This window comes from Macrotis lagotis, chromosome 4 (assembly GCF_037893015.1).
Source record: "Macrotis lagotis isolate mMagLag1 chromosome 4, bilby.v1.9.chrom.fasta, whole genome shotgun sequence".
Taxonomy (NCBI): domain Eukaryota; kingdom Metazoa; phylum Chordata; class Mammalia; order Peramelemorphia; family Peramelidae; genus Macrotis; species Macrotis lagotis.
In genome coordinates this window covers 269,892,728-269,911,315 of record NC_133661.1, presented here as the reverse complement: position 1 = coordinate 269,911,315, position 18,588 = coordinate 269,892,728, and the positions used below count along the sequence as shown (strand labels likewise).

At 35.5% G+C, this 18,588-nt stretch overlaps 1 protein-coding gene across 3 annotated transcripts in view; it reads left to right on the top strand.

Annotated features, from left to right (window-relative positions):
- The window catches only part of LRFN5 (leucine rich repeat and fibronectin type III domain containing 5), a 380,753-nt gene that overhangs the window by 81,969 nt on the left and 280,196 nt on the right, over nt 1-18,588 (top strand). The window contains exons 1-2 of one of the 3 annotated variants that reach the window (XM_074235993.1): nt 165-2,588; nt 3,778-4,068. The exons of 1 other annotated variant lie outside the window; for it this stretch is intronic. The gene's annotated coding sequence lies outside the window, so the exon portion shown is untranslated. Of the gene's footprint in view, nt 1-164; nt 4,069-18,588 lie in introns of those variants that run through there. One more of the 3 variants, XM_074235991.1, reaches the window with a different exon arrangement.

Sequence of the window (18,588 nt, the reverse complement as noted above, 5' to 3'; positions counted from 1 at the left end):
TTTTATGGAAACAAAAATTGGAAAAATAAATAAATCAAAGTCAACAAAGTTTGCAGATCTCTCACTTAATATGTCTCAACTTTTATTACTACATTTTTTTTTCTTTTTGGCAACCTCAGTTAGGAAGGTCACAGAGAGGCACAATAATATCTATGTATTTTGGGGGCGGGGCAAGGGGTTAAGTGACTTGCCCAAGGTCACATGATTAGGTATTATTAAGTGTCTGAGATCGAATTTGAACTCAGGTTCTCCCGATTCCAGGACTGGTGCTCTATCCATTGCCACCTAGCTTCCCAGGCCCCCAAATACCTAGAAGAACATGCACACACCCCCTCCCTCTTTATTAATTTTCAAAGTACTATGCCACCTTTGAACTAATAGAATGCTTTGGCACAACTCTGACCTATCTGAAAGAAGTCTCTGAAGTATCTAAACTTAAAATAAATCAAGAAGTAAATGTTCTTTAAATTCATTGTCCTAATTTTTTGAGTATCTGCGTCCCCACTTTGGCACAGGTTCAAGTAGGACTTTAAGAGTCCTCCAGAGAAAACAGGTTGGAAACAATTGCAGTTGTTACCAAGGGATCTCCGAGACTGCTGCAGGGAGGTTCGGGTATGGGGGGACATGGGAGTCTTTACTTTCTTCCTTGCGCTCCTGAGGTAGAGAGTTTCTTCTCAGAGAGGAATATAGTTTATATCTTTAGGTATTTTCCCCCTTATTATTTTTTCTTTCATTTGAAGACTATTCTACTGCAAGCCAGCTTGCTTGGTGGACTGAAGTAAAGTGTAGTGGGAAGTGTTGGGCGCCCCAACAATTCACGGCAGTGGTACATAGACGTTTCGGATCCAGTTACGGATTCTTTTTGCTATTCCTATTCTCTTTTATCTCGTTTCCAGGGACCCCCCTCCCTCCCTTCTTCCTAGACCCTCTTTCAGATCTTACACTTCTGCAAAGTATTTGATGGACTGATCATGCTCTCTACTCATCAATATGAATCAAGACCGGATTGGATAGAGAAAAGGGAATGTGGGAGGAGGTAAGGGAAAAACTTGAGCAGGGTTTTCCATTCAAGGCAGTCCATTGTATGCCGAAAAGAACAACTTCGAAAACTGCATGTAGGCTTTCATGTCTTTGGATGAGAAGATAAAAAGATTGGGAGAAAGTTCCCTAACAGAATAACGGAATGAGGAGTTGATCGCCCCAAGAAGATCATTTGAAGAATCAACTCTCAATCATTAACTCCAACTGGATTTACAAACCCATATTCTGCAATAATCTTTCGAATTTATTATGGCATGTTCATTGGGAGGGCGATCAATGAACAGTCAAGTCTCTTTTGTGATGCTGTTGGAGAGAAAAAAGAAGAGGGAAAATCCTAAACCTCTTAGCCTGGTTAGGCAAACCAATCTTCTTCCTAGACCTTAATGGAATGCCCTGAGGGGTTTTGTGTTTCTAGATTTAACTAGAAAAGAGTTTTAGATTTTCTAAGTTTCAATTGAAGAAAGGGTTAGATCCAAGAAAAGCAGAGAAAAGGGAAAAGTGGAGCTTTTGGAAAAGCTGAGGAAAAAAAATGGAAAAGTGTCACTGTCCTCCCCAGTTCTTCCTTTTCCCCAGATAGAGCCTTCAGCCGCGCTCTCCTCTATGAGTACATTTTCCCATTTCCCCATCTGTTGCTAACTGCAACCTCGCCATCATCTAAGGAGTACTTCCAGCATTAAATTTATCTCTCCTGGGGCAGATGACTTAGTGGACTATGCCTGCTTTGCTGTTTTCTTGAAATAAAGTCGAGTGTCTGTAATGTGTTGAAATTGGGAAAATATTATTAACTTTTTCTATTTTTTAAGGGGGGAAAAAGAGAGAAATCTAGAATGTTTCTGCGTGCGTGCATTTGCATTCCTTTCCTTTTTTTTTTTATCCCAATTTCCGAGCCTAAGTTTCCTTTTGTTGAGACTGATACTCTTTCTTTGAGTGTTGCCCTGGTCCAGTAATATTTCTTTACCAAAAGAATTGAAAAGAAAGTCAGTGGGAGTACATATATTCGTTTTACTCTCTGCCCTCACCCGAGAATATTTACACACCACTCTCTTCTAAGGATTTAGAGACTAGAATTTGGCAATTTTAACACTCCCAGCATGGGGGTGGGGGAATGAAGGAGGGGCGCAAACTAAAGAAGGGCTAATGCAGTTGAGATTTGATTTTACTCCTCCCATTTCCACCACTTGGTCACTTGCTTCACCTCCTTTACTGCAGAGAAGATAGCGACTTCTGGGACTGGGCTGGGGCTCATAATTGAAGAAAACACCAGTCTGCAAAACCGCCTTCATGCTGCAGAGAGGAACACATCTCTTCTGGCTCAGCCAGTTAAAGCTGCAGCTGCTTGAATGCGCCACAGGGAGGAGGATGGTTCGGGAGTCCACCCTAGCAGAGGAAACTAAAGGGAGCATCTTACAGCAAGCTTTCTCCTTTGCCAAGGGCTGGGGAAGCTCAGCTTTAAACACCTATTCGCTTTAGGAACGGGAGAAAGGAGGAGAGGCGCTGTGTGTAGGCTGAGTGTGGGAAGGTGGCGAATTGGTGCAAACAGATCGGAGGTTTGGGCGATTTTTTTTCTTTCCTTTCTTAGAGGATGTGAATGGCTTCTCTGTAGACATATCACGGGGGATCCTTCTGAGAATTTGGGGTTATGAACCCAACGCACTTATTCTGAAAGGTCAGTTATATCAGGAAAAGAAAAATGAAAGTACTATTGGACCGGGGTGGAGCAGACAAGAAAAACCTTTTGGAAGCATACGAGAAAAAAGGAAGAAAAGAAATCTTAAGACTTTAATAATCTTCCCTTTGCTTGACCTTCAAATTTCCCAAATCATCTGTATCATATTTTTGAGTTTCAATTTATCTTGTATTTTGTGAACGTATTGCTAGAAAATCTTTGTGTGTGTGTGTATGTGTGTGCAATCTATGTCGATTTAGACTGCTGCAAAACAACTACTTTAAATCGACGATTTCGACAAATGCTTGGATCATGGGGGAAAAATCAGATAAATGATATCTAGACTCTTTTGGCGTCACCGACTAGCACCTTATACGGAGGTGTGTGTGTGTGTGTGTGTGTGTGTGTGTGTGTGTGTGTGTGTGTGTGTGTGAGAGAGAGAGAGAGAGAGAGAGAGAGAGAGAGAGAGAGAGAGAGAGAGAGAGAGAGAGCTGACACGGCTTTTATAACCGAGGTTTGAAAGAATAGAGTCTAGATATATCGCAAGGTCAATCAAGGGTCTTTTGACCCAGTTTCCTACCGTATATATTTATATAGTATATTTAGAAAAAACGTACAACTGATTGCTTTTCACAGAAATTGCAACCAAAAGCTCAGCCATTTTAAACCGGAGGCACTGAATATTCATTCAAAATTGCTTTTATAAACGGTTATCCACAGTTCTTTCCCCTTTCCCCATCCCCCAAACGTCCCTGGCTCTAGGATTACGTGGATTTGGGTTGACCTGCTACTAGAAGAAAACGTGACCAAAATGTTATGTATTCCAGACGCTTGATACTGCTGGGGTCCTCCTGGATGTGCACGGAAGAGGATTGTGCAGAGGAGCGGTATCGCTCCCTCCCTCCCTCCTCTATGCAGCTCTGTGCTCCGTGAGCGCGCCCGTGTGTATGAGTGTATGTGAGAGTGTGTGTGCGCGCGCCCCCGTGTATGTATATGTGCATGTGAGTGTGTGTGCGTGCGTGCGTGTGTGAGTGTGCTTGTGCAGCCGCCCTTCTTGGCCTGCTCCCTAGATGCTGAACCGCTCCTTTCCTTGGGGCTATCTGTCCGGATTACCACCCAACCCAACCTGAAGGCAGCAGAGGCGGCAGAAGGCGGCTGCTGCAGCGGCGGGCGTCGGCGGCAGAGACAGCTGCAGTCCTTTCCCTTCCTTAGGATGCGGGTGCTGAGCTATGGCAAAGGACAGGGAATTGACCAGCAATACCCGAGAAAAACGCTGAAAACCACCTGGAACCACCTTGCTGTTATTGTACCCAAGGAGAGAAAGTACTATTACGATCCTCTTTCCCCCCTAGAGGCACCAGGTAATAAGAAAACCACTACCTTTACCCATTTTCCCCCCATATGATTTTGTTTCCAGTGTCATATCTGCATTGCAGGCTACTTTATTTATTAATGTTTTGAGATTTGTTTGGAATGATTGGGATGCGCAAGGGAACCTGATTTATTATATACCAATACAATAATTTCTGTTAAATGGAAAATCAATCTATACACGAACACTTAACCTATCTGCGAAAGCAAAGGGAAGACGGTTAAGCTCCACCCTAAATGCTGTTTTAGAGACCTAAGCATGTTGAGCCTTCAAAAGATTAAAATAGGGGGCTTCAATTCAGGTTAAGAGAATTCAGTTATGAAGATATGGATGCCATGACCAGTATTGCTAGCAAAAATATATAGATGGGGACAGCATCAATTGAGGTGTTTGATTTCTGCCCTATTTCTGCCAATAACCCTTTAACTCTTAGCTACCTCTGGTGCCAGGTGGGAGGTATATGGGTCTTTTTGTGAATGTGTATGATGAAGATCTCCTATTACCTGAATATTTTTATATATATAGACATTTTGATTTGAAATCGAATTTTTGAGTAACTTGCTTTTCATGGAAGACTACTAGAATTTAAAAGCAGGATTTGTTTTAGTGTTTTAGAGGAAGTATGTACTGAAAGGAGGGATATATTTGTTCATGGATTTAGTCTACTCCTTTCCCCTCAAATAGTATTAGATTAATAGATATGGTAATGGACAAAATTGATGGCTCAATGAACCTAATGATTTTCATGGAGCAGCTAGCTTTTGCTGACATAGGATTAACATATTATGTGTAGGACTGGCAGAGTGGATTAATATTTGTTAATTTACAAAAATCCCTTTCTCTCTTTTCCCCCATATTTTGTCCCCATTCCCCTCAGTTCTTTTCTCTTCCCCTTTTCCCCTTCCCCCAACCTCCCAGGCAGACTCCACCTGAAAATCTCACTCTCTCCTTTTGGGCAAAAGGATTACCAAGATAAAGCACTTCAAAAGTAACCTCATCAATGTTTGATTCAGTAGTGAAGATGATCATCTAAATAATTCAGCAGAGTAATATTCATTTGTCTCTATCTCCAAGCTGGCTGACTAACTAGAGCAAAAGATCTGGCCAGGCCTGTTCAGAGCTCTTTGCTGTGGAGAGTTGTGTCTTGAAGTGCTCTCTGGTTTTCCTTTTGTTAAAGCCTTTGCTCAAGCATAGTGCTGGCAGCCTATATTCACCCAGCATGCTGTGTTTTTATAGATAATCCATATGATGGCATTTACAGACTATGGAATGGTTGCTGCTTTTTAGAGCTGCTGTGAATCCTGTTTCTATTGGGCTGCTGCTGTAGCTTTCAGATTGGTGGTGCTATAGTGCTATTTATGCAGTTTTCCTTGGGGATGGGATTTTGTTGCTACCTTAGTGGTTCTCAACTTCCCAAGACTGGAGAACTCAGCAGGTCCACTGGCAAACTGCAAGGCATATCATGGCTAGCACATGCCAGATTCCAAGAAGAGAAGGAAGAAGGGTGCAGCTTCCTTCTTGTAGCTGTGTCTTATTCTTCTCTAAGTATTCTTCTCTTAGTATTCTAGTCTACATAGACTACATGTGTGTTTCTGTGAATGTGTATGATGAAATATAACTTGAATATTTTTATATGAACATTTTGATTTGAAATTGTTTTTGTATCTGAACCTCTGTTGTCTCCCTCTCTTCCATGAATGTCTAACAATCTGGAACAAAAATTGTTCACACTTCTTCATGAATCCTCAAATTACCAGAATTCTTAAAACTCTAAACCTGAAGTAGAGACTATAGCATTAGTTTTCTACTGCTTCTTCCTTGCTTTGGTTATTTATATTTTTATCAGCTAGAATAAATACATTAAATCTTTTCTTCTTGTACTCTAATAAACAGAAATGGTAACCAGTGCTAAAATAAGGTTTGATTTTGAATTTCTAAACTAGCCCCTAGAAAGGGCTAACTGGCAGAAGGAACCTGAAGTAATGTTGTTTAAAAGATAAGGAGAATTTTCTTATTACAATGGGGGCATACTCTGAAGGGAAAGGTAGAGAGAAAAGTGGAGTGGCACCAGGAAATTTCATAGAACTTTTGAATTAGAATATATGTCTTAAAGGGTCATCTAGTTCAACCATTTCATTTTGCAGATGAGGAAAGTGTGGTCCAGAGTCCCCAAGGTCATAAGTAGGAAAAATTTTACTGCAATTAAAAAACAAATTATTTTTACTAGGTTTCTGACTCCATGACCAATGTTATTTCCTTTATATTGTGCTTCTTAACTTAGCAAACCTCCAAATTAGTCCCCATAGATAATAGAAAGAACAGATTTTATATCCTGGAAAACTGACCAGTCCATCTGGAAAACAGGATGAAGAAAAATTTATATGCTTAGTCTCTGCCAAAGTCTCTCTCTGTAGTGTATTTAAAGAAAAAGGATTTCTTATTTAGATATATGCAAACTTGGAACATAGTTTTACTGATTCATCTTCCATTTACTTTCTAAGTATTTTTTACTTCTATCATACTTAAATGTTTCAGATTAATTTTTATTGTAATTTCCATCTCACTACACTATCCAAAGATTGAAGGATTTATAGGTAGGTACACTCAGAAGTCTAAGAAGGATAACACTAGCTTTGCCTATTTTAAGTAGACAGATGTATTTGGTTGTCATGTACTGATGCATATTGAAGTCTGGAGTCTTGGGTGTTGAAGTCATGTAGTCAGTCATGAGTCTTAAGACCTTTTTAAAATATGGTACCCTTGCAACATATTTAACCAGTGATAGTTGATAAAAACAAATACAAATATATAAAATATATGTATGGTATAAACACCCATATTTGCATATATATATACATATATATATATATGTATATTTTTACTTGGTCTTACTCCATTTGATGCCTTGGTGTCTTGAATTTCAACTGAATCTTCCATGGTTTATAGTGGTCAGAAGAATATTTATAGGAGTGAATTCATGCATACATACATACCTATGTGTATACACACATTTATATGTATGTGATACACACATACACATACATTTATATGCATCTACAAATCATTCCACCTACATTCTGACCACTATCCAGTCTTTCCCTTGAAACTTGAACTTGACTCCTGATAACATCCTGGGCTGTGATAGGTGAACTGTCAAATTATATTGCCCAAATCCAGGTCGCCATTACACATTCCTGCTATCTCCATACCATGACACAGAGTACATATATTATACTCTTCTCTTTCCAGAGAGACTATGCATTTTCTTATTACATTAGAATGTGAGCTCCTTGAGGGCATGGACTGTCATGCTAGTTTGTGCTGCACATGTTCTGGGAGTACTATTCCAATTCCAATTCTAACTGGTAGGAGGGATTTCAGGGTATGGCTGCTAATTCTTTTATGATTCTAGAATACCATGAAGGACTATTTTTTGTTTGTTTCTTTTGTTTTTCCCCCCTTTTAATTCACTAGCTTATGAACCCTTGTATTTGTGTTTTTTTCATAATTCTCAGTCAATATCAATCAATCAACTCATCTTAATTTGCTTTTAGAATATTTTACTAAGATGCTATAGAAAGAATTGTTATAATGGTATATATCTCTCCCAAAGTCTGATGCACTTTTTCATAAATACATATATTGTCCAGGGGAATATGCAAAGGAATAGTTCCAGTGAGCTTACTTCTTTCCCTTTATGAGATACTCATGAATGTCCCTTGGACAAGGCCATAACTTTCTTCTAGGCTCCTTAAAAACTATCTTTCACCCATGTGTCTAATTTATTTTCAGCAACTGATGTATACACTCCCATCAGCTGCTGAAGTTCCAGGGATGACTGCTAGAGCTTTATTGAGTAATCTAAATCTTTAAAACTTCCAAAGTGAGAAAGCATTCATCTGAATGAAGCTCCTCCCTCTGGGCAATGGATTGGTTGGGAAGGCTCTCTATTTTTCCACTGCCAGATACCTGAATTGTTTGGAATTGTCCTACTATTTTATTCAAAACCCACTGTACATATATGTATATATATATGTATATATATATATATATATATGTGTGTGTGTGTGTGTGTGTGTGTGTACAATATTCTCTAGCACACTTTCTGATGCATCTGGTTGAAAAAATAAATGAAAAATTAGTTGATTAAATGGAGATATCTAGGTCTTTAATACATATTACTTATTCTTTTGAGATGGTATCACCTGATTAAGGTATCAAGACTAGAGTTTTTTGTAAGATATTTAAGTGGAATAGAGTGATTGACTCAGTTGACTCCCATTTTTATTTTTATATTTGCATCCCCAGTCCTTAGTAAATAGTATTTAAAATATTACTTGGATCTATACATGCATATCTAATGAATATATACATATATATATTAAAAGGAATTATTTTATAAGAAAAGATGTAAAATAAAAAGCACTTATAGGATGATATACATGTGAAAAATGGTTTCTTTTTTCTCAGGTAAAACTACTGTTGACATTTTGCTGCTTGAAGGGCTTTTGATTTGATAGTTGTGCTGAATTTCCTAGTTTCCTGATAGAACTGTTCCTGTTCCTGTGGCTTTTGCTATTAGGTAGTTGGAATAAGCAATATGTAGTAGTAAAAATCAAATCATATTCTAAAACCAATCATTGTACTCAGTGTACACTGTAAATTATTAGCTTGCTATAAATGATATATATATATATATATATATATATATATATATATACATATATATATACACACACACAAGATTTGAAAGTTGGGGACTCATTGAACTCATTTTAATTTTTTTTTTCATTTTCTGTTTGGGGCAAAATGAAATGTATTTTTATTAGTCTTGTAAATTTTGTAGATAATATAATCATTTCCAAGATCAAATTTTATTTGTTAATAAAATTGAAAAATATAATCATTAAATCTAACAATGACTTACTTCCCCACCCTCCCTCCACCCCCCAAAGCATATCCTTTATCTCTAGATAAAGCAGATCAAAAGATAGAGCAGGTTCCAGGAGTGGAACACTTGGATTCAAATCCTGTATCAGACCTATCCTGGGTATGTGACTTGCCTCGGATCAGTTAATCTATCAGTCTAAAACTGTCACCTAAAAGGTGTCAGTCTGGATTAATACAGGGATTTGGGGTTCTCTGTATTGAGAATGGCATCATATATCTAGTTACTATCACTATTCATTGACAGACATGCCCATCTCTTATTTGGAAGAATCTAAATATGTGACTATTTTATATTTTTAGATGTCTTTAGTTTACATTTTTTCTTCACATTGATGCCATTTACCAGTAGTTAAAAGATTATTCCAAGCATAAGGCAAGAATTAGGAAATCTAATGAAATTTTTAGACTTCTGATAGTTTGTAGTTGCTTACCTGTGAGTCAGTTATTTCATCTGTCTTTGAGTTTCTTTTCCTCTACAATAAAGATAATACAAAAGTATGGAGTAGTGACACAAGGACAGGGCCTCAGTATCAGTAAGACCTAGATTGAAGTCCTATTGGACAAATATTGGCTGTGGGGGATTTTAGGAAAGAAACCAATCAACCTTTCATTGTTCAATGCAATTTTTTTTTAGGTTCTTGCAAGGCAAACGGGGTTAAGTGGCTTGCCCAAGGCCAGACCTAGCTAATTATTAAGTGTCTGAGACTGGATTTGAACCCAGGTACTCCTGACTCCAAGGCTGGTGCTTTATACACTACGCCACCTAGTTGCCCTCAATGCAATTTTTTAAGAATCCAGTTTGCAAAACAATTATCAACCATTCTGAAATGGTTGCTAAATCTAGAAGTTTCCAAATATGTATAGAGTACTTTAAGTTTTGCAAAATGCTTTCCTCATAACAGCCTAGGTATTACATATTATACTCATTTTACTTACTATTTAAAATTGTTGGAAATGTACTTTGAATGTCTTAAAATATATATCAAAGTTCTTTAAGGAAATATTTTATTTAGAATTATTGAGGATAATTGAAATACAGATTTTTTTCCTAATTTCTCTGACATAGTCATAATATTAAATTTAGAGTGTTATAATCTAGTTCAGGCCTGTCACTTAGGTCTGCATGTTTTCATATAGTTGTCTGTTGCTGACTCTAAATTTCTTTGTGTTACTTAATTGATTTTCTCTGTGTATTTTTCATCATTTCTTATTTTTTTCTTTTTTTTATGTACATAATCCTCATTTAGTTTACTCATCTGCTTTTCTACTTTGTTTAAATTCTTATTTCTTACAAGGGTCAGCAGCATGAAACAGGAGAAAAGGGTAATAGAGTCAGTGGACCTAGTTTCAGAAACCCACCTTTGAGGCATTTAACCTCTTGACTGTAGTTTCTTCATCAGTAAATGAAGGAGTTGGATTAGGTAGCTTATAAAATTCGTTCCAGGTTTAAATTTGTAATCCTATCATTTTCTTAGCTTTGCCTATTCTTTCTTACTTTTTTTGAATGTGAAATTTGAAATTTTCTTTGAGAGTATTCCATTCCATTTTATTTGTTCAATTGCTTTATAGAATTTGAAGATTTTATCAACACTCTGTTATTTTGTTTGGTATTTATTTTCTTGTTCGGTGTGGTGCTTTAAAAAGTTCTCTTTGTTGTTTTTTTGTGTAAAGTATCTGAAGCTTTCTGTTTTCCAAAGTTTGATTTCTGGATGAGTCTTTATAATTTTCTTATTTTAAAAAATAGAAATGTGTACAATTATAATATAGTAGTTTGACATAACTGTAACTAGACAAGGTTGAATAAAGTTTAATTCTACCACAGCTTTTTGGAGTTGACCGAGTAAGAAGAGTCTCTTGGTAAGAAAACTGTTTTGACAGCTGAGTGAAGGGCTGAAGGGAATGGGAAGAGACTTGTGGCAGACAGATCAGTCAGGAGAGTATGAGATGATAAGTGTTTGTACCAGTATAATTTTTTTTCTCTTTCTATCAGAGGTATTATGAAGGTAAAATCAAGACAACTTTAACTTACAGGTTGAATATAAAAGGTGATAAAGTAAGGAGGTAAGGATGACTCAGATTATAAGCCTGATGACTAGGAGGATATAGTATCCATGACTGTAATTAGGAAGTTAGGAAGAGAAAAGGACTTGGTTCAGTTTTGGACTTTTTGTGTTTTTAGATGTTTATAGGACAACAAGTTCAAGATATACAATAGTCAATTGGAGATGTATGATTCCCCGTCTTGTTTCTAGGGAGGATAGGACTAGATAAATGGATTTGAGAATCTTTAGTATAAAGATGATAATTGAATCCATGGGAGCTGATGAGATCACCAAATGAAATAGTGATCTGAATGAAGATCCAGCAAAGGAGACTGAAAATGATCAGTCAGATAAGTGAAAACCTGGAGAAAATAGTGTCTCAAAAAACTAGAAAAAAATGAGTATAAAGGAAACAAAGATCATGGACAATGGCAAAGGGTATTAAGTTAAAAAAAGAATGAGGTTTGAGAAAAATCTAGTCAGAGATTATTAGTTATTTTGGACAGAGCAGTTTTTATTGAATATATATATATATATATTAATTCCCATTTAAGAATATAAACAGTTTATCCTTTTTTAGTCTTTTATAATTGCTTGATAATTCATACTTTTTAATATTTTTCTTGATTCCTGTGACTGAATATCAAACTTTCTATGCTTCTAAAGTTCTTTTCATCATGAATGCTGATCCATCCTCCCTTCCCCCTGCCCCCATAGGATTTTACTCAGTTTTGCTGTGTAAATTATTTTTTGCTATATGTATATTTTCTATTATAAGCCTTGCAGTCTGTAGTGTCATATTTTAATTCTCTGATTTTTTCATACCAATGGTTTCTAAATCATGTATGATTTGACTATGACGCCTTAGTATTTCAATTCATTCTTTTTGGTTGCTTATATTCATTCCTTTACCTGGAAACTCTGGTTTTGCTATCATATTCCAAAGAATTTTCATTATGGAGTTTCTTTCAGAAGGTGACTGGCACATTGGTTCTATTTCCATTTTTCACACTTTGATTTTAAAAGATATTGGCAGTTTTCTTTCTTTTCTTTTCTTTTTTTAGGTTTTTTGCAAGTCAGATGGGGTTAAATGGCTTGCCCAAGGCCACACAGCTAGGTAATTAAGTGTCTGAGGCCTGATTTGAACTCAGGTACTCCTGACTCCAGGGCCGGTGCTTTATCCACTGTGCCACCTAGCTGCCCATATTGGCAGTTTTCTTGAAAAATTTCTTTAAACATTTGTTTTGGTCATGGTAATCTATTTTCTCAAATATGTTTTCTATATAAGTTGTTTTTGTTATGAGATAACTTATATTTTATTTTTTCATATATTTTTGTATTAATTACTATTCCTTTTTTGTCTTATGGCATCATTGACCTCTAATGCTTCTTTTTCTTTTAGTTTTTTTTTTTGCAAGGCAAATGGGGTTAAGTGGCTTGCCCAAGGCCACACAGCTAGGTAATTATTAAGTGTCTGAGACTGGATTTGAACCCAGGTACTCCTGACTCCAGGGCCAGTGCTTTATCCACTGCACCACCTAGCTGCCCTGCTTTATCCACTGTGCCACCTAGCCCGCCCTCTCTAGTGCTTCTTGTACAAGATTTTGTTCCCCTTATGTCAAACTGTTAATTTCCTTTCCATTTTTTCTTAGATATTATTTCATTTAAAATATTATTTCTTTTATTTGAGTTTTGAATTCCTTCCCTCTCCCTTTCCCACTCATTGAGAAGGCAAACTTTGGGATCTTAATTATACATGTGAAATCACACAAAATTAGTTCCATATTATCAATATTGCAAAAAAGCAAGGAAAATAAAGTGAAAAAAATTATATTTCAATCTGTACTCAGACTCCATTGGTTATCTCTCTGATGGTGGATAACATTTTTCATCATGAATTATTTTATTTGTCAGAGTAATTATACCATTCACAGTTGAAAATGGTAAAATATTATTGTTGTTATGGACAGTTCTTTTGGTTCTATTCACTTCATTTTCCATCAGTTCATATAAGTATATAAATCTTCCTAGGTTTTTCTGAAACCATTTGTTTCATCCTTTCTTATAGCACAATAATATTCTATCAAAATCATATGCTACTTATACTTGTTCAGTCATTCTCCAATTGATGAACATCCTCTCAGTTTCTAATTCTTTGCAACCGCAAAAGAATTGTTATACATATTTTTGGTTTTATTTCATGTAATCAAAATAATCCATTTTTCTTCCCATGATCCTCTCTAACTCTTATTTGATCTTTTCTTAATCATACATGTGGCAGGTAAAACTTAGTCTCATTTCTTTTTGGTTTTTCTTCTTTTTCTTTTATTCACTTTTCATTGATCAAAATCAGTTTTTAAACTAATTTTTTTTTTGCTTTATTTCTTGCAAGAATTCTTACAGAACTTGTGTCCAGGCTCTGTATTTTGGAATTATTCTCTTCTCAGTTTGTATCTTGAGTGTTCCTGTCATCATAATGGTGGGATTCTTTTTTTTTTGACTTTTATTCTTCCAGCCTGCTTCCTGACTTGAGTGTCAAACTCTGTGCACTTTTGTAGGGAATGTATAAACTGATCCTATTACTATTCTCTTGGGTTATTTGGTATTATTCCAGGATCTTAGCAACAACTCAGGCTTAAGACCTAAAAGTTGACAGTCCTCTCAAAGTGATCTGATTCAGGTCGAAATTTGATTGCTTCTTCAAGCTCCTGACCTAGCTTTGGGTTTGAGCAACAATAGATTGTTTCTGGCCTGAGGTACTGCCAGCCAGTTGGTGTCTAGTTATTTCTCTATTGGCTTTAGACTGGTTGTAAGTTGACTTCATGTCCCATTATAGTCCTTGAATCTGAACCATACTGATGCTGCCTGCTTCTGAACTTGTTCCTCTTTAGAAATATCACTGAACCCAGTGGAAGATGGATATTGAAGTAGGTGAAGTTCCCTTTACCAGTCTATTTCTGGATCCGTGATCAAGAACTAGTAGTGGGCAATAAATTTGTCACCAGTTCCCATAGTGGTGTTCTGGGAAGGGTCTCAGATTCCCTGGTTTTCAATCTAGATTCTGAAGTACTCTTTACCAGCTTAACTATATCTCAAGCTCATCTCCAGTATCTGCAATTTCTATTTCTCTATACCATCTTGTGTTGGAAAATGACTCATTGTGATGTTTAAATTTCCCATGAGATTTTTTTGATTTGATTTGTTTTCTAAATATGTTTGGAGGAGTTTTGATGGGGAGCTCCTTGTTTCACTGCTTCCTGCAGCTCCATCATCTTTGCTATATTACTCTCATTTCTTTTCTAATTTTCCTCTGCAATACTGTCATTCATTGATTGAAAAAATTTTAAAACTCTTTCAAAATACTCTTTCAATTCTTCCAGAAATTCTAGTTGAACTTTGGCCGAAGCTGTGGTTTTCTTCATAGTTGATTGCTTGTAGGTGTTTTGGAATTTTCTTCTGGATTTGTGTCTTGACCATTTTTACCATCAAGAAAGCTTTCTATGAATGTATTGTTTATTTGTTTGCTCAAACTTCAAACTCACTTTCTGAAATTGGACTTGATCTTAGGACTAGATTCTGTACACTTCTGGAGAGGCATTTTGGGGTTATCCTTTTGCAGTTTCTTACATTATTGAGTGTTGTGTTATTCCAGGATCTCAAGGATAATTCAGATTGGAAATTTTCAATTTTTTTAGTTATATCAAGTTGTCTCATGCAGACCAAAGTCTGATTACTACATTCTTTCCCTCTCCCCCATTTTGATCATACTCTGATAGTTCCTAACTTGATTTTTGTTTTGAACAACAATAGATTGCTCCTAAAATTAGTCACTATCAGCCAACTAGTTAGCTCTAAAGGTTCTGAGAGACATATTGCCACCTTCCTTTGGGATGAGTTTTCTTATGTAGTTATTCCACTGCAGGTCTAAGACCTTCCTCTCTGTTCAAGGACTCAGCCACAAAACAACTGCTTGTTTCTCAACTTGCTCATCTATTAGTGCCTATAATCACTCTTTGTCCGAGAACACAACCTCTGACTGCAAGTAATCTTATATCTTGGATTTATAACATAGACTGAGCTGTAGGTGACACAGCTGCAAATTGACAAATGTTTATGTTGAAATTGTCCTAAAATGGATCTAGGACCACTTCTTCCTCTGGTTCACAGTCTGTTTTGGCACTGGAGTGTTCTGTTCTTTCTTACTCTTAATTTCTCTGCTTTTCTTTGTTGACCTTTACTAGAAAAATTTCTATGATTTTTTTCTTGGTTTTTCCCATCAGCATTCAGTCAGGTGCATTTTCTAGATTTATTTGGAGGAGTTTGGGGGTGTGGTACTGAGATGTACTTCTTCCTGATACTCAGCTTGGTGTCTCCTTATTTATTTTCTACAACTTTCTTATTTTTGGCTAATGCTCTTAATTTTGAATTTTTTTATTTTCTTTTGTGGTTTTAAGAAAATACATTATGTTTTTAAAATAAGCTATCAGTTTCTTGGTTTCTACCTAATGCCTTTCTGGGTAAATTTATCTCCAAATATTTATATTTTCCCCATTCTACAGTTGCTGTTGATTCCAGGCATATTCAGTGGCATTATCAAAATGTTTGGCATAAAACAAGTACTTAATAAATGATTCTTTGATGTGATTTTCTGTGAAGTGTCAGCCTAGCAAAAAATGCTGGATCCTGGGGAAGTTGGTTATTCTAATATGTGTCTAATGCAATTTCCTAGGCTGTATCTATTAAGGCAGTTATAATAAATTGTTGGAAATGAGGAGATTCCTAGTCTAGAGTTCCACATTGAAAAACTATAATTTGAAGGAGAATTCATATTGCAAAAATTGGAAGTTGCATCTCTGAAACTGAAGAATAAGCCATCTTGTAAAAGTTCAAATTCTTGTTGCCAACAGTAATGATAATTTCTGAATTTATAAGTTAGCAAAACCTTTTTCAGTGTTCTTGGGTATATTCAATTGAGTCATATTAGGGACTAATTGATTTTTCTGATCTAGGTTTTGCTTGGTTAGCTCTTCTGTAACATTTCTTTACAGAACTGAGCAACATATTTCCAGTCATACAGTATCATTGTGAATTGTATTCTTTCCTGGATTAAGTTTTATCAGAATGTGTCAGATAATAATAGTATATTTACTTATGATAATTAAAACAATTTATAGTGAGTTAATATTTTACTCAGGAAAATAACTTTCTTAAATGTTAGGACAATAATTTCATTGGAAACATAGATTGTAATATCTTTCTGGGTAATTAGTACATTATGCTAAAAAGCATTTCCCAATGGTGTGAAAACCAGTCAACTTATTAAAAAGTACACATGTAATTTAGTGCTTTGGTTATAAACCATCATTTAACATATATAATTTTAATTAACTTACTTTATTATAAATAATAACTAACAATTTTATAATACTTGAAGGCTTCCAAAGTGATTTACATATTTCACTCATTTGAAATCAGAATTTTGTATATTGTCTTGGAGTTGGAAAAACCTGAGTTTAAGTCCTGCTTCTAATATACACATATGACCTTAGGAAAAATATTTAACCCCTTAGTATCTAGTAACTTCCTAAATTATTATACAGAAGATATGATTCTACCTAATGGGGGAAAATCCATCATCTGAACATTCCCTAAACAAATTAAATTTCCCTTATTCCTTAATTCTTACAACAACCCTTTGAGGTTAGTATTACAGCATATCTTAGATATGTTAGAGTGGGTTCCAGACCACCACAATAAAAAGTGAGTATAAGCTTAAAGTGAGTCATATAAAGGTTTTGGTTTCCAAGTGCATACAATAGTTATGTTTACATTATATTTAGTAGCCTATTAAGTATTTAGACATACTGTTAAGTCTAAGAATAATGAACATGCCTTAATTAAAAATATTATATTGCTAAAAAATGTTAACCATGATCTGAGGCTGCAGCAGGACATAATCTTTTTCTTGGTTTATGGTCTTGCCTTGATGTAGATGATTGCTTACTGCCAGGGTAGAAGATGATGATTGGGGCTATGGCAATTTCTTAAAATAAGACAACAATGAAATTTTCTGCAGCTGTTTACTGTTACTTTTACTTAAACACAGTTCATTGTTGGATTATTATTTGACCTAATTTCAATATTGTTGTGTCTCAGAGAATAAGAAGGTTGGAGTAGAGGGAGAGATATGGGAAACTGCCAGTCATTGGAGCAGTCAGAGCACATACATTTTATCAGTTAAGTTCATTGTCTTATATAGGCATGGTTTCTGGCACCTCCCTCCCCCAAATTATAATAGTAACATTAAAGATTGATTACTGATCACAGATCAAGATAACTGATATAAGAATAATGAAAGAGTTTGAAATATTGCATAAATCAACATAATGTGACAAAGACATGATGTGGGCACATGCTATTAGAAAAGTGACACTGATAGACTTGTTTGACAATTTAATTTTAATTTATAAAAAAACAAAAAACAAAATCACAGTATCTGTAAAGTGCAATAAAAAGTGCAATGAAACAAGGTATACCTTTGCTATTATTATTATTATTATTATTATTATTATTTATTATTTTAGTTTTTGCAAGGCAATGGGGTTAAGTGGCTTGCCCAAGGCCACACAGCTATGTAAATATTAAGTGTCTGAGGCTGGATTTGAACTCAGGTAACTCCTGACTCCAGGGCCAGTGCTCTATCCACTGCACCACCTAGCTGCCCCGTATGCCTTTATTATTATAGAGTTTGAGTGGCTTTCCCATTGTCAAACATAGTCTATGTCTGTCTGAAATGGAATTTAAACTCATTTTCCTGACCCTGAATCTATCCACTACATTACCACAGTCAAATATAAAAACAAATTTCATAGTATAGTAATGTGACTGAAAATCATTATATCTATTGTTTTTATCCAAGAGACTTCATGAAGATCAGTGTTTTGCTTAAGTATGAATTGAAATATTTCAGTTCTTCATTGAAATTCAAAAGCTTTTATTTTAACAGGGATGATTATTTGAGAGACATTACCAAAATATTAATCTTTATATATATATATATATATATATATATATATATATGACATATGAACACAAGACAGAAACAAACATCAGCATTAAAATGAAAGTATTTTTCTTTTCCTATTTACATTTTTTTTCTGGTACAGTAGATGTGAGAAATAGAGAAGAAACTCAGGTTGAGGTTTAGAAGGTGGGAGGTGAAATAATGAAATGGAAGAGAATTAGAAACAAAATTGGAAGGTGTTAAAAAGTTTTGGGAAATTATCTCTATGATAGGCCACTGACTATTGAGGGTAAAATTACATTCTATTATTGAAGTGATGGCTTTTAGAATAGATGACGTTGATGAATTAAAACAACGAAGGATGAAAATTAAGCTTGATCATACTACTTTAAATAAGCTGGCTGGGTTTTTGGAAGATCCTCATAGACATTTAAGATTGTTTTAGAAGCAGATTAGAATTAGTACCCAAGCCTATTTTCATTCAAATAGGAAA